This window comes from Dermacentor variabilis, chromosome 6 (genome assembly GCF_050947875.1).
Source record: "Dermacentor variabilis isolate Ectoservices chromosome 6, ASM5094787v1, whole genome shotgun sequence".
NCBI classification, from domain to species: domain Eukaryota; kingdom Metazoa; phylum Arthropoda; class Arachnida; order Ixodida; family Ixodidae; genus Dermacentor; species Dermacentor variabilis.
Genome location: NC_134573.1, coordinates 109,270,397 through 109,285,542, shown reverse-complemented (window position 1 = coordinate 109,285,542; position 15,146 = coordinate 109,270,397). Strand labels below are relative to the sequence as shown.

The window sequence follows — 15,146 nt, the reverse complement described above, 5'->3', positions numbered from 1 at the left end:
GTGTGGTTTTGGAGTCCGATCCGTCGGCGAGGGCTTTAAGAAAAAGTACTGAGGAGGTACTTTGGTCCGTACGAGGTTGTACGACGCCTCAGTGACCTGGACTATGGGATTTTCGCTGACAGTCCTGCTTCCTGCAGGGCGAGGCAGCGTCCGCCAGAAGCCATGTAGATTGTGCGCATGAAACCCTATTGTTCGGAATGAAGTGCCCACACTTCGTCTGAGACATTTTCCTGTCGCTAGCTGAGCATCGGGACGATGCTTTCTATGGAGAGATGCAAATGCCACATCCAATGCGCGGCACGTAGAGAAAGGCGAAGATCTCGCGCATTGCAGAAGAGAAGACGAGGTCCCTGCCAAATCGTTTTTCAGTTTGCCTATAATTAAAGTGTCCTGCCCTGTTTTCCAGTTCCTGCTGCTTGTCAATCGTAAAAATACATAACAGCATACGTATGAATAAAAAACCAAGCTCGAGACAACCATCCGAACCGTATAATTGATGGATGGTAAGGTGCTGCTGCGCCTACATGCAATGCGAATCACGTAGCGCTTCCCGCATACGTTGCCTGGTGGTGAAAATTACTGTTGCTCAGGATCCCTCGGCGACGAAAGCTTGCGACGTTGGCAGGGACGACCTTAGCCTGACGCATATCAAATAAAGCATATCAAGTGATTTCAATGTTGTCTGCAGTACTTACATGAATGCAGTGCTCCCCGCACACGCTTCTCGATAAAGATTACTGTTGCGCAAGCTGCCACGGCGACGACAGCTTACGACGTGGGGATTCATGTCCCTAGCAGTTAGTTTGTAAAATACCTAAGCTATCTACTGATTACAACGTTATTGCAGCACTGCTATGGGCAGTGGTGTGCTGAAAAAATTATCATTACTCCCCTCACTCCATAATAGCATTACTACGATTACTCTAAAGCCACAAAGCATTGCGTACCCCCCTCAGCAGTTGTAGCGCTGTTTACCAACAGCTTCGCTGGATATACAGTTTCACCTGACTGGGCTGGCGAGACCATTCTTTGATAAGTACGTATGTAAAAAAGAGTAGTGATTGACTAGAAATACCAGCTGCTTCATTTATCTTAATTTCAACAATAAGTCACAGTTTCGCACACAACGTGACGCTCTGATAGCAAAGGCAATGCAATAGACAACTACACGAACTAAGGCTCATCGTTTTATCGGTGGCATAAATATGTAAACATACGCTGGCTAATTAAATTAAAAAGTAGGGAGTCACGCTCGCACAGGCACACGTGAACACATTTTGCGGAATGAACTGGAGCACTGGCTGTCGCATCACAGGCGTAATGAAAAGCACCGGCAGTGCCGAGGGGAGCAAGCGCTTTTTGTTTCACCGCGTCTCCAAAGCTTATTACGTGACCTCCATCAGTAGAGGTGCGGGAATGCAGCACGCATGAAACCACTAGCGAACACGGTTGGCCCAAGTTTTGCACGGGCCGCAAATTACCTTTACGGTGCGACATGCCGACAAGACATAGGCAGCCACGGCTAGGCTTGAGGAGGAGCCGTGTGCTCTCCCCACCTAGCATGCAGTTTGTGCAAGTAACCTCCAACACTGGTTGCGGGAAGATGGCGCGCATTAAGCCACTGCCCTTCTAGGCTCCCCCTCGCAACATTTCTCTCGCACCCGTAGCATACGGCGCACAAGGCGCTATAGGATCTTGGCGAGCTTGGACCTCATACAAAACGTCACGGTGCGAGTGGCAGGAATAATTCACCTGGATTGTTCGTGTAATTCCTATCGCAATAGATTATAAAGCGAATGCTAGATATATCGGTGGAGGGTACACAACTAAGCGCTTGAACTAGGCTACCCTACGATGATCTGCGCATTCAGTTGGTGATGGGTGGGATAACGTTTGTGGAAAAAAAAAAGAAACGGAGCGCTGTTTTCATCTTACTGCATGTGTCAGCACAATTTCACCCCAATTCTTCAAGGGGCCGTAAACCACTTCCTAGATTTCTTGACGCACTTCAAAGAAACACGCGAATTGCGTACATTCTACTGCGGCGATCATCTTTCGCAGACGTGACCGTAGAAGGACTGCGGGGTGGTCACAAATTCAATAAACAATCACCTTCTCCTTTCCGGGCTTTCTCGACCCTTTCTTCGCCCGCGGTGACTTCGGCAGCATCGTGCGCGCGACTTGACCAGGGTAAAAGCTGTCGATTGGTCAACTGACGAAAGATGATAGCGTCAACGTGGCGTGTATATTGAGAAGAGTGCGCGGTAGGCTCCCCCATTGTGCGCCACTAATATTTTCGTCAAGTTTCCATTCAATCCAGGTCGCGTGAAGGGCGAATAGCGGTGTGCAATGGAGAAGATTTCTGTTTTGTTAGCCTGACCTGTAGCCTCTGCTACACTGCGCTGAGTTCGTGAAAGTAAAATAAAATATTCAGGTTTGACATGCCACAGCCACGATAGGATTGTGAGACACGTCGTTGTGGGGAGCTGCGAGTTTATTTTGACCCCCCGGAGTTAACTAATGCCCAGCCAATGCACGGAAAACGGACGTTTTTGGGTTTCGCCGCCATCGAAATGCCGCCACTGCGGCCGGGATATCATCCCGCGCCGTCGAACTTCGCATCGCAACACCGAAACCGCTAAGTATAGTTGGTGAAAGTACGTAGCCAGGAGGAGAAACCGCCTAGGCCTAGAGTAGCGAAGGCGAGCGAGAAACCACGGCGGCTGCGTATTCCTTCGTAAAACGCCTTAAGGTTGCTACTACAGCATCACTAAAAAAAGATTATTGTCTTTCAGGGGAACTGGTCGTAACAAGAAAGTGAAAAGTGTATTCTAAGAAGTAGAGAAAATTTTGTGGCCCATTCGCTAACAGAAGTGTATAAATCTGTGCAGTCTTTTATTAAATTTTGTTTCACCCGCAGGGCGAAGAAAGGACAGCGATAACAAGCACGTGAGGCCTATGCTGGTGTAGAACGTAAACAGCTCGCCAGAGGCTATATAACAGGCGTTGTAGGTACATGTGACGTAAGAGAGAGAGTGTGTACGACATTAAACTGTATCGTCAAAGTCCCGGTAGCATCACGCATAGTCCCATAGACGTTTTTAAAGGTGAGCAAACGCTCGAAACAGCGTGAGCCGCGGCTGAGCCACCGAGCCGTGGCGATTGTCAGGGATTGTCTTAGAATAAGCGCCAGGAACGCCGTCGGCTGTAGGCGCCGCGTGAGTTAAACCATGAAAGACAGTTCCAAGCCTTACCATAGTTACTAACCTTATATGTGTCTAGGCTGCAGCTTCGTTTTATAGGGAATTACGCCGTGATAGAACAAGCAATACCAGAGTGTCTAATTGCAGCGTATATGCACCATCAAGAGCACCATTCCTTTAATAAAGCAAACCTTTCTCACCTTTCTATGCCGGCTTTGGTAAACATTACAGGCAGGCATAAAATGGTGAAATATCACCATCAGGAGTGCCAGCTAATTCGGGTAATGATGATTGCGTAGCCTACTTACAGTGTACATGGTCGCTGGAGTCCGGTAGTTCACCCGGCAGCTGTACATTGGGGACTGACACAGCTGCCACTATATAAAAGCTATTCGAACTCCGTGCGGTTCAGGGGCCCTTTATCATACGTTGAGCAGTGCACTCGTCAGTGCCAAATGAAAATAAATACAGTAAGAATAAATGAAATCGAGTATGCATAATCTATCTATCTAATCCATAAAACACAACACGCGTGGCATAGAGCGTGTCCTTCACGGCTGAAGAATGCCTTAATGGAGCGACTTCAAATGACTTCCTCTCGTAATCTGGCATGTCTACCCGCGCAACACTCCGCCTCGACTCAAGAATATTGACTGACTGATAAATACGGTAAGCTTCTAAAGAATTTACACGCAGTGCCGTTAATTGAAGCGCAGTGACGCTATCGTCGAAGGCTGCCATCAACTTTCAGCAAGCAGCGCAAGATAGATAGAGAAGTCTTGAGGAAAGAAGATTAAGGAGACGTATACAAAAATGCTAGAATGAAAAGCTTGCATATCGTCTACTTAACTCAAGCAGGCTAGGTGAGAATATTTTTCCCCGCCACATTTCAAAGGGAATGCCAATAGATCATCATCATCAATATTGAGTCGAGGTGCAGTCTTCAGTGTGGAGATGTTCTAGAATAGCTTCAGTATTCTAGAATGTCGAGAAACGATAATGGCCCGAAAGTGGCCCGTGCATATTTAATACGTCTGAAAAAGTCTGTAATTGCAGCAGGTTTACGAATGCTCGACTCCTAAGTTTGGGTGCTTAAGCTTCTACTCCTTGCAAAAGCAGAAAAAAATACAGACAGAAGTTTAACAACTTGAGCAAATTTCTAATGTCTCCTTCAGACAACGCAGGCGTAGCTGCGCAAGTGTCTTCAATTTTTTCCCTTTTATTTCCGGTTCGTGCGCGCAGATTGCAGACTGTTAGCTAAGTATTGGTCACAGGCAGTGATTGCAGCTTTGCAGAGCTTAGTTTAGGTCTCGAATGTTAGGCGAAGCATCGAATTAAGGAGCTTTCCGACACCAAATAACAGTGCAACACGATCTTAAAAACAGGTAGATGGCTGGATTCTCGGCACTGCTCTCTCTTGGTGCTTGCTTGCTATAAGTGCTTCCTATAAGCGAAGTAGTCGTGAAGAAGTCTGAAATAGACATTAGGCGATCCACTAAAGCTGTCTTCGAAAGCCCTAGCAACGGCACGGAATGAAGATTTGCGGGTATCTCTAGTTCAAGCTTTCACGGCGTTTAAGTGCCGGCTGCAGCTGTGCCACGTCCTTGTGTAATGTAGTCCTGTGATCTCCCGCAGCGTAGAGGACATCTTGCGACCTTTTACAGAGCTTTCTTGGTTCCCTGACCTAAGCTCAACCTGTTGTCATGGTGTGTATTTTCATGACCGTCATCTTCTTCTTATCACTTTCTCATTCTCTGTGTAGACTAAATCTTTAGTAAAGCTACCGGATGTCTAAAATGCAGGAACGTAACCTTAAAACAATGCGCCGCGGTACTGAGTTTGGCTCATCTATGCGAAACGAAATGCCAGGTATTAAAAGAAAAATTGGTTTGGAAGACTAGAATGAACCCGTGGATCAACTCATGAACTTTCCTTTCCGAGTAATTTATTCACATTAAATACTTTCGTGCATCAACATAAGCGCCGCTTATACACAGATAATAGGTGCTCAGCATAGCAATTGCATTCACTATACCGGGTGTCTATGCGAACAATTTCAAATTTGTTTGAAAATCGCATGTGGCAGATAGCCCAATTCTAGTCCATCAGCTGTTCTGCTCGAAGAGGAGGACATTAATTTCACAAAAAATTGAACTGCGTAGTCGAATAACTAACAAAAATTTCCTAATTAAGTTCGCAATAATCATCTTATGGCACATATTGCAATATACAAATTCTAGCCGGGGAGTTCGCAAGGCTGATCCACTTGCAACGAATTCTCAGGATGACAGCATTTTCGAGATATTAATTTCCGAACTTTGCGGCAAAATGGCTTGGCGATCCAGTTAGTTTCGTGCTTCAACGCAGAAAAAGACGTTTTTGTCAAGAAAGTAAGCGGAACGATCGTGCATTTTTGCCGCAATTTTGACGGCGAATATAATGTAAATGTTGTCATGCACACAATTTTCTTCAAGTGGTTATGCCTTGTAGTCTCAATTGCAAATGTGCCACAAGGTAATTAGTTAAAAACTTAATTAGTAATGTATTCTAATTACTAGATCATGCATTTCAATTTTGTTGCACGTAATGTCGCATTTTCGAGTAGACAAGCTCATAGAGCAGAATTGTGCGATCTACCACAGGCAATTTTGAAACATTTTCGAAAGTGCTCCCTCAGACACCCTGCATACTAGGTAAGTACCAGATGAAGATCTGGGATTAGCTGTGGGCAAGGGCACAGTGAAGCACATGAGTTTTTGCAGGCTTCATTTTGCCTCTGTCTAATCGCACCCCTGTTCATTCGGCTAGAACGTTATCAAAGATGGAATCCCATGAGCTGTCGTGAGGCGCTACAGGTGCTCCTGACGCATGACACATCTTCTCTACATTTCAAATAAATAAAATCACAGAGAGGAAAATTGCACTCAGACACGTTCACACACAAGCAATATAACGAGTTGACCGCGTTGCTTTTGTGTAGAAATGTGAATCAGACAAGCGTTTTTGTTGCGAAACAGTTGGACGAACTCGGTGGCAACCTCTGGAATTGGGCGAGACATATTGCCCGCCTACTTTCGTCTGCACGGCCCACTAATCAGCAGGTTTCAGTTGTTGCATCCCCCGACGAAATCGAGCAAAAGGTGAACGCGTAGCAGCCTAAAACCTCGATAAGCTCAGAATCAGACAGACACAGAGAGAGAAAGCAAGAACGAGACAGGGTACATAACGCTTTAGTGACGGCTTTATCAAAGACAGTTTTGTTCGCGCGATTACAATTTTTTTTGCTGTGCACGGCGCTCGACTGCTGTATATACCAGTATTTTTTATTTATTTATCATTATTAATATTATTATTTATTTTTTTTTGCAGGGAGCGTCTACGCCTAAGTGTATCGATTTTTCACTGGGCAGCCGAGAAACCCAATCATTCACGCTCTAGCAGGCTTGCCGACTGGCCTTCATACGGTAGTTAAGACGATGCAAGCGAAATGATTAAGAAAAGAAAAATAGATGAGACATTAAGACCCCTGTTACCCGTTGAGCACACTTGTAAGGCATTAATCTTCAGCTTGGCCTAACTAGATAAATGTGGTGTTTCCCTGAGCCGTGAACCAGACGACTCGCGAAACTCGAAGCGGGCCATCATTTTTCACTCTTCTTTTTTCTAGGTGGCTGCGTTCGACTTCACTCGCCCGGGTTGCAGCAAGTGAAGTGAACGACTGAATATCGCTACGTGAACAGATTTATATTCTTACATCCTTATTAAGCTGAATGCTGATCCTTTGTCCTGAAGCGCAAATCATTAAGCAACGTGGGCGCCGCTGCTTGAGGTACTTGAATGACGTCGGATAACATTGCGGTGATCGCCATGCGAAATAGTTCAAAGACTGTTGCATGATACGTCTTGATGCTTATTCAATGTCATATATATAGCTATCACTGCTGCCCCCTTCGACTGCTCGACCTGGTGGAGAGCTTATTCAACATCTTAGAAAAACTGTAGACCACGTGGACGACGTAGACATAACCTTTCATTTCTACTACACGAAGCTCCAAACCCAGCTTTGGGACGATTCTGAGCTGGACTGCGTGAATCTGCGATGTATAGCTGAGGTTGCAAGGGAAGAGGCTGTGGCATGTTCACAGCAACCCCTCTCCTGCCTCCTTCTTCTCGTGCCGGACTCTCCATATCAAAGCCAGACCAAAATTTCAACCCTCCACTTTTAAAAAAGGTCGTCTTGTTCACTAACTAAATACCAACACGTTACTTGTCACCAAAATACCTACCTTCTTAGTAATGAAGGTAGTAAAGCAATACTCTCTACTATTCCCTACCTTCTGAAGCTTAATTGAGTGATAGCACACACTCAAACACTCATACTCTTGCAAAAAATGGCGTTGTGAACTGTGTGCTGTAATACTGTATGGTAGCAAGATTTTTGTCATACTAACTACCTCGGTAGCACCCACACTCACAAAAGATAAATATAATTACCACCACTACACACAATGAGGCTAACTAAATTTATAAGGCCCGCTTGCATTGTCATGTTACATTGTAAAAGCATCAGTAGGCGAAATATTACATATCAAAGAAATTGCCATATTTATGGCACTAGCTTGGGGGAGCACGTATTGCACTAATAAGGACCTATGTATTTACATAAATAATAAAAGTGTTGTAACGCAAATTCTGCAGCATACTATCTGGATATATGTGTGCTACGACGTCACTCCTAACGTTTAATCGAACATATTGAAGGAAGCTAGAGTTTGTCCAAGTTTTGCATAAGACCTGCTAGGTCGCAACAAAATAGACCACAGCAAGACGAGGTAGGAGCAGCTTAATGGTGACATAGCGTAAAATACTAAGAAGCTTCTCTGGCTATTAATGGCATCACTTACTAGCGTTACTATATATATCTCGCGCCTAGCCCAAATGTAGAAAGAAAGTATTAAAATACACAGTAAGCTAGTTAACGCATGTATTTTCCAGCTGCTTACAAGCTTTATTTTTAGAAGTGTTTAGCCTGAATGGCCGAAACTCATAAAAAATATTGTCTAGTCGCGAGTACGTGGACTTCGCTCAAAAGGCACCATTCTTGTGCGCCTACAGGTGTACACTGCTCTAAAGAGTGATAAAAGAAGATTGTTCTTACTCTATTCTTGCGCTATGTGCAAAAAAAGAAAAAGACGGGCACAGGAATTCGATAGTTTCTCAGTGTTTTTCTGTTCCCCGTCTACTCGTACATAGCGACAGAGGAAAGTACACGCTTCACTATCATTGGTCGGGGCTGCTGACACAGCTTGAGTGGAGAATAATAGTGGACTAACTTCGTTTAAGCTTCTTGCGCATGGCACTCCATTAGTGTATTTACCCACGACACATTTCAGGGAGCTAAAAGGTTTGCGTGTTAACTTTATGCCCAACTTCTGGTCTCAGTGTAAGCTATGAAGCGCGAGCGATTTTGATGTCATCGAAAATTTAAGAAATAGTGGCCAAGGCCTGTGACCTGTGAAACAAATGCCATGAATGACCCCAAACTATGCATTTCTTCGTTGTTTGTTTCAACCTCACATTTTTACATGTCCTTTTGCAATTTACCAACCTATTACTGAACGACAAGCGTGGAAACATGAACACAAGAAAGAACGAAAAGGGCAACGTGATCCCGTTTTTAGCTATCGCCATAGTGTGCTATATTCGAATGGCGAGAACTTGTGGCATAAATGTTATATCCTGTGCTTCACTTCAGAAAGAAAGAAGTTTGGAAACCACCATAAATACATGTTTCTGACTTTATCATGCCTCATTTCTTCTTTGCGCAGTTGCACTCAATATTTTGTTGCTGCTAGACTTTAGTATTTGCGAATAGTCACCAGGCGATAAAAAGGAGATGTTGGCGCACGAATACGATGCAGGATATTCCTTGTTTACATGAAATGTCCGTGTTTTATACAAATGGTGCTACACACTGATATTCTTCTACATGTAACACAATTCTACGTTCAATGTTTGCATGTCTTCCTTTATAAGGCGTATGCTGGCGTTGGGTCCTTTTAGGTGGCCGGTCCCAGCCGGCTTCTTCTAAAGCTAAAGCTCCTTCATCACAGCAATGGCAATATGGAAGGCTTTAGTTTACGCCAACACCCATCCGTCACAACGCCCAGCTCGCATGTGGTCACCGCAACACCGGTCACGCTCGGCGCTGCCGCGTCATGGGGCCTTATAACGTAAAAATATTCCAATATTTTTTTTATTCCAATCGCCTGACGTCAAATTTGTGTAACCGCCGACGCCTACATCGGTCGGTGACCCGCATGGTTGTCTAAAGAGACCAATCAAACGCTCTCCTCGTTTATGGGAGGTCACTTTTGTTTGCTTTAATACCGAATAACCTTGCCTACACTGAGCGGTGGCTGATAAGAGGCGAGAAGCACGCTCAAGTGGAGAGAGATTCGACGGGGCCGAGCCACTGCAATTAAAAACGGATAACTGGATGAAGAGGGTGGTGCCGGCATCTGCTATTGGTCAGTTTGCCATTACTTAGCTTGTGGTGGCTGGTCAAAAATCGCGGCGGCATGCAACGGAAGGTTAAGAATGCCACTAAAAAAGATCCTCAGCAAAGAAAAGTTGGCTGAGCAAGGTCGCAAACGTGCGGAAAGTGCTCGAAAACGCTACACGGCAACGAAAAAAAGCTTTATTGTACGCAAAGAAACCCATGTTCCCTGGCAGGTGCGAGTAGTCAGTGCCGTAGCAATCGGCGGCAGCCATCTTTTATTCCTTTCGGAACGGCGCAGCCTGCGGTTATTCAGAGAAAAATTCCGTTTTTTTCGGCATATTAATGCATCTGTAACGCATACACGTCACTTTGACGCGGTGAGTTTTCGCGGTTTTGTGACGTCGCGTGACAGACAGGTGAAGTGGGTGCAGCCCGAAAACTTTTGACGAATAGCCGAGGGCTAATGGCGAAAAGGCGTGAAATCAGAAATAACTATTTTTCTTTTATTCAGTCCTTTCATGCATAATCAGAGCGTGCACGTCATATGAGATTCGGAGCTGGGGTGGTTTGCGTGACGTCGCGGGACTAACAGGCGAGTTCGGGGTGGCAAAAAATGCTTTTGACCAATCGCGGGGGGCTGATTGCAGAATTGGAATACAAAAGTTTGGAATAGCTTTACGTTATAGCACCCATGCTCGTAACGCACGCTGCTTCGGTAGCTCTCGCTTGGGATCGACTGTCAGACGGCTGGCGGTGAGGTTGGAGAGGCTTCGAGCGCTGGCTTCAAAACAACCTTAAGCAGAAAACACGATCTCCCATCAGGACGCACAGCCAGTGAAGGCGGAGCGTAGCCCCGATCCCCCGGTGAATAAGTAGAGGAGAAAAAGCATGGCTATCCAGGTGGGTAACTTGTAACCGCCCGTAGGTCCCTTGATATGAGACGCATCACACAAATTGTGGTGCCAATGTTTTACTGCAGTTGTACCCTACGCGTCTACAAATTTTTTCCGAACCATTTCAGGGTCCCTTCAGAATTTCTGTAAGTCTGGACACCAAGCATGTGGTAACTGTTACATAGAACAAGGCGAATATTCGTACATTAACAAAGAGGAAGAATAGGTACGCATGTGCGCTATAACGTAAAACTATTCCAAACTTTTCTATTCCAATTCTGCAATCAGCCCACCGCGATTGGTGAAAAACTTTTTTGGACCACCCCCACTTCACCTGTCTGTCACGCGACGTCACGAAAACCGCGACAACTCCCCTTCTGATATGACGTGTACACACCGATTATGCATAGTTTGACCGAACAAAGCCAAAATAGTTATTTCTGATTCGGCGCCTGTTTGCGATTAGCCCTCGGCTATTGGTCAAAAGTTTTCGGGCTGCACCCACTTCACCTGCCTCTCACGCGACGTCACAAAACCGCAGAAACTTACTGCGTCAAAGTGACGCGTACGCGTTAAAGATGCATTAATATGCCGAAGAAAACTGAATTTTCTTCTGAATAGCTGCAGGCTGCCCCGCTCCGAAAGGAATAAAAGATGGCTTCCGCCGATTGCTCCCGCGCTGGCTACTCGCCCCTGTTCGAGAACATGGGTTTATTTGCGTGTAATAGAACTTTTTGCGTGGCCGTGTAACGTTTTTGACAGCTTTCGGCACAATTACAACCTCGTTCATCGAACTCTTCTTTGCTGAGGATCCGTTTTAGCCACCGCAAGCTGAGTAAGAGAAAGCGGACCAATCGGAGATGCCGGCACCACCTTCTTCGTCCGGTTATCGATATTCAGTGCAGTAGCTCAGCCCCATCGAATCCCTCTCCACTTGAGCATTCTCCTTGCCTCTTGAGAGCCAATTAGATAAGACAAGCTGCTCAGTGCAGGCAAGGTTATTCGTTTCTCAAGCAAACAAAAGTTACCTCCTCCGAACGAGGTGAGCATTTGACTGGTTTGTTCAGACAACCCTATGGGTGATCACCCGATGCTTGCGTCTGCGGTTACGCAAATTTGACGTCAGGAGATTGGAATAAAAACATATTATAGGTTTACGTTATACGGCCCCATGTTACGCAATAACGGTTTGCCGTGTCACATCCAGAATGAACATTGACATTTCAGAAAGTCCGTTGTGAGATCGACTCAACGTGCTTCTTGGAAAGTAGACAAATGTTTTTGAAGTATGTTAATCTCGTGTGAATATTGGTTGCAGGCCAACAGAATCCTCACCAAATTTTTTTGTTTGAGACGCCTGAAGCATTTGCATGAGAAGCTGTACACACACTAGATATTTTTCGCTGAGTTCTTACTCAAACGTTATCCCTTATTTCTGCGTAATCGATGGGATCATTCACAAGCCTGAATAACGCTGATCACCGCCAACTCGATCTTCGTTAGACCGGCAAGTCATGTTCCAAACGACAGCGGTATATTGCAGCAGAGACGGGCAGGGGGATGCGCACAGCTTAAGAAACACACTAAGGTTGCTTCTTGGACCTATTGGTGGGCCTTTTGTACGCGCAACTTTGCCCGTAAAAGACATGGACAGAAGCAAGAAACTTTCGCGCAGTGTGAGAAATACGCCTGCGCTCCTGAACTCCCTCGATATTCATAACAATAATCAGCACAACATGCTAACTTTCTCAGCCTCCGTTCTTCTAGGAAAGGAAGCCCGCATGCAGACATTTGCTCAACCGTTCAGATGGAGCCAGATAAAGTTGAAGTTCGAGGACAATGCGGGCGCAATTATTAAACTGAGCGATGACGCCGTGATCAAAGTTCGAAGACAAGAGCGCCCTCGCGCTTAAACTGCCTCAACTTCTCAATGAAAGTTTCCTCTCACGCACCCATGCGGGTAAATGAAATGCAATTCCCCGTACACACCAAAGACGTGGATGTCCCTTCGAAATGTAATGAAGAACGGCACGGCATGGCACTGAAATGCCCTCGCTGTTCAGACAGACAGAGACGCCATTCTCAGTGGTAAGCTAATTTTACGCTCGATGTTTCCGGGACCGATAGCGTATGAATAGGGATCGTGCTAATTAACATGACTGTTGCGCCCACAGCAACTAAAGAAAGCTTTTATTAGGAAGCGTTCTTTCCCACTTTCGGCAACTTTTGGGTTGCTGAATATCCGCGTTTGTGTGCTACGCACTGTGGACCGCACCGGTATAAGCTATAGCGTGCTGCCCACGTGGTCCACCACCTCACCTTCGTCCCCACTCCGTCGTAAGCACCTTCGTCGAGATGTCATTGTCGCCATGTAATCATCCTCCATTTATGATCGCTACTTGACCGCGTCGTTACACGGCCGCCTTGCCATTCTCGTCCCAAACGCGCTGCCTTCACGCACGTAAGTTATCGCCTTACGCGTACACAAATAGCCGTCTGGTAACACGTTTATAGCGAGCAATCTGCTAAACGCTTCGCATAACACTGATTCCCACAGTGCGAGAGATCCGCATGTTTTCATTTTTTTTTTATATTCGCCTTGAGCGCGCCCATTTCGGAAGGCTGCTTTATTTCCGATATGCTCGTGTGTCACCTTGTGTCGTAGTCTACTCATTCAATAACATGTGCGGAGGGGCTGACCGCTACATATTCAGCAGAATTATTAATTACCTCCAAATTAATTAACATGGCAAGGGCGAGCTATATGACTTGAGCTCTGAAGTGACAATCAAAACGAAAATTAAGCTCGGGTAAGTTGGCAACTATAGAAGCAGTAAAAAAAAATGCAGAACCGACACGCTGGAATATATGTGGAGCGTAGCGTTAATGAAGCACCAATTTTAAACATATACAGCTAAAGAAAATATCTACAATTTTGCTTACTTTCATCCTATGCAACGTGTAACCTAATCATAAGAAGCCAACAAACACTGACACCTAGGACAACATAGGGGGAAATTACATGTGCTTAATAAATAAAATGAAGAAACGATAAATTAATGGAAATCAAAGTGGATGAAAAGACAACTTGCCGCAGGTGGGAACCGAACCCACAACCTTCGTATTTCACGTGCGATGCTCTACTAATTGAGCTACCACGGCGCTGTTTCCCCATCCACTTTTTTGGGTATTGATGTGTCCCAGTAGAACCCTGGGAGTGTTAGCCAGCGCCACCACTCATAGACCTTGGCCGCGGACGTGCAACGTACTTTTTTGCCTCAGGCGTCACGAGCACGTGATCTTTTTTGAGTGAAGGCAACTGGTCAATAACCGCTACCTGAAGGCATCAATGTTGCCGGATTCGAGACGCTCGTTATGCAATGAACGAGAAGAGAGGAGGTTGACCCAGTGGCCCGATTTTTATCAGTCATATTATAAGAAGCCAACAAACACTGACACCAAGGACAACATAGGAGCAATTACATGTGCTTAATAAATGAAATGAAGAAATGATAAATTAATGGAAATTAAAGTGGATGAAAAAAGAACTTGCCGCAGGTGGGAACCGAACCCACAACCTTCGCATTTCGCGTGCGATGCTCTACCAATTGAGCTACCGCGGCGCTGTTTCCCCATCGACTTTCTTGGGTATTTATGTGTCCTAGTAGAACCCTGGGAGTGTTAGCCAGCGCCACCACTCATAAAACATGGCGGCGGACGTAGAACGTCCTTTTTTTTCCTGAGGCGTCATAAGCAGCACGTGATCTTTTTTATGTGAAGGCAACTGGTCAATAAACCCATACATGCTACCTGAAGGCATCAATGTTGCAGGATTCATACATTATGTGCTCCCAGGGTTCTACTAGGACACATAAATACCCAGGAAAGTGGATGGGGAAACAGCGCCGCGGTAGCTCAATTGGTAGAGCATCGCACGCGAAATGCGAAGGTTGTGGGTTCGGTTCCCACCTGCGGCAAGTTGTTTTTTCAACCACTTTGATTTCCAATAACTTATCGTTTCTTCATTTCATTTATTCAGCACTGTAATTTCCCCTATGTTATTCTTGGTGTCAGTGTTTGTTGGCTTCTCATGATATGACATAAAAATCGGGCCCCTGGGTCAACCCCCTCTCTTCTCGTGTAACCTAATGCAACGTTTATGTTTATGCACTACATCTTTCACAGCTTTTGACTAAATGCAAGTAGCAAATCAGGTGTTACGAAGACCCGGTTGATGATATGGTGCCTGTGGAGACAAGAATAAGGGCGACACGTATCCGCGCAGTAGTATACGACACATATACAGTGTTTAAGGATTGTGTACCTCTTGTGGCATACTGGAACATGGCTATTGTGGAGGAATGCTCAATAATGGGAACCAAATGGAGAAATTGAAGATAATCAAAGAAAACAGAGTACCCGTTAAGTATAATTTCTTACGTCCTTAAGAAGTCCGTTTGCGGTAGAGACACCTATGGGGCTACATTATGTGCTATTATCACGTTCGCTATTATTTTTACTTAATGTTGCCACGTGCTACTCAAAGAA

The 15,146-nt window shown here is 45.4% G+C and overlaps 1 non-coding gene across 1 annotated transcript; it reads right to left on the bottom strand.

Annotated features, from left to right (window-relative positions):
* Nucleotides 1-13,687: 13,687 nt before the first annotated feature.
* On the bottom strand, nucleotides 13,688-13,760 carry TRNAS-UGA (transfer RNA serine (anticodon UGA)). Its single transcript has one exon. It is a non-coding gene; the product is annotated as a tRNA-Ser (tRNA).
* Between the last annotated feature and the right edge of the window lie 1,386 nt (nucleotides 13,761-15,146).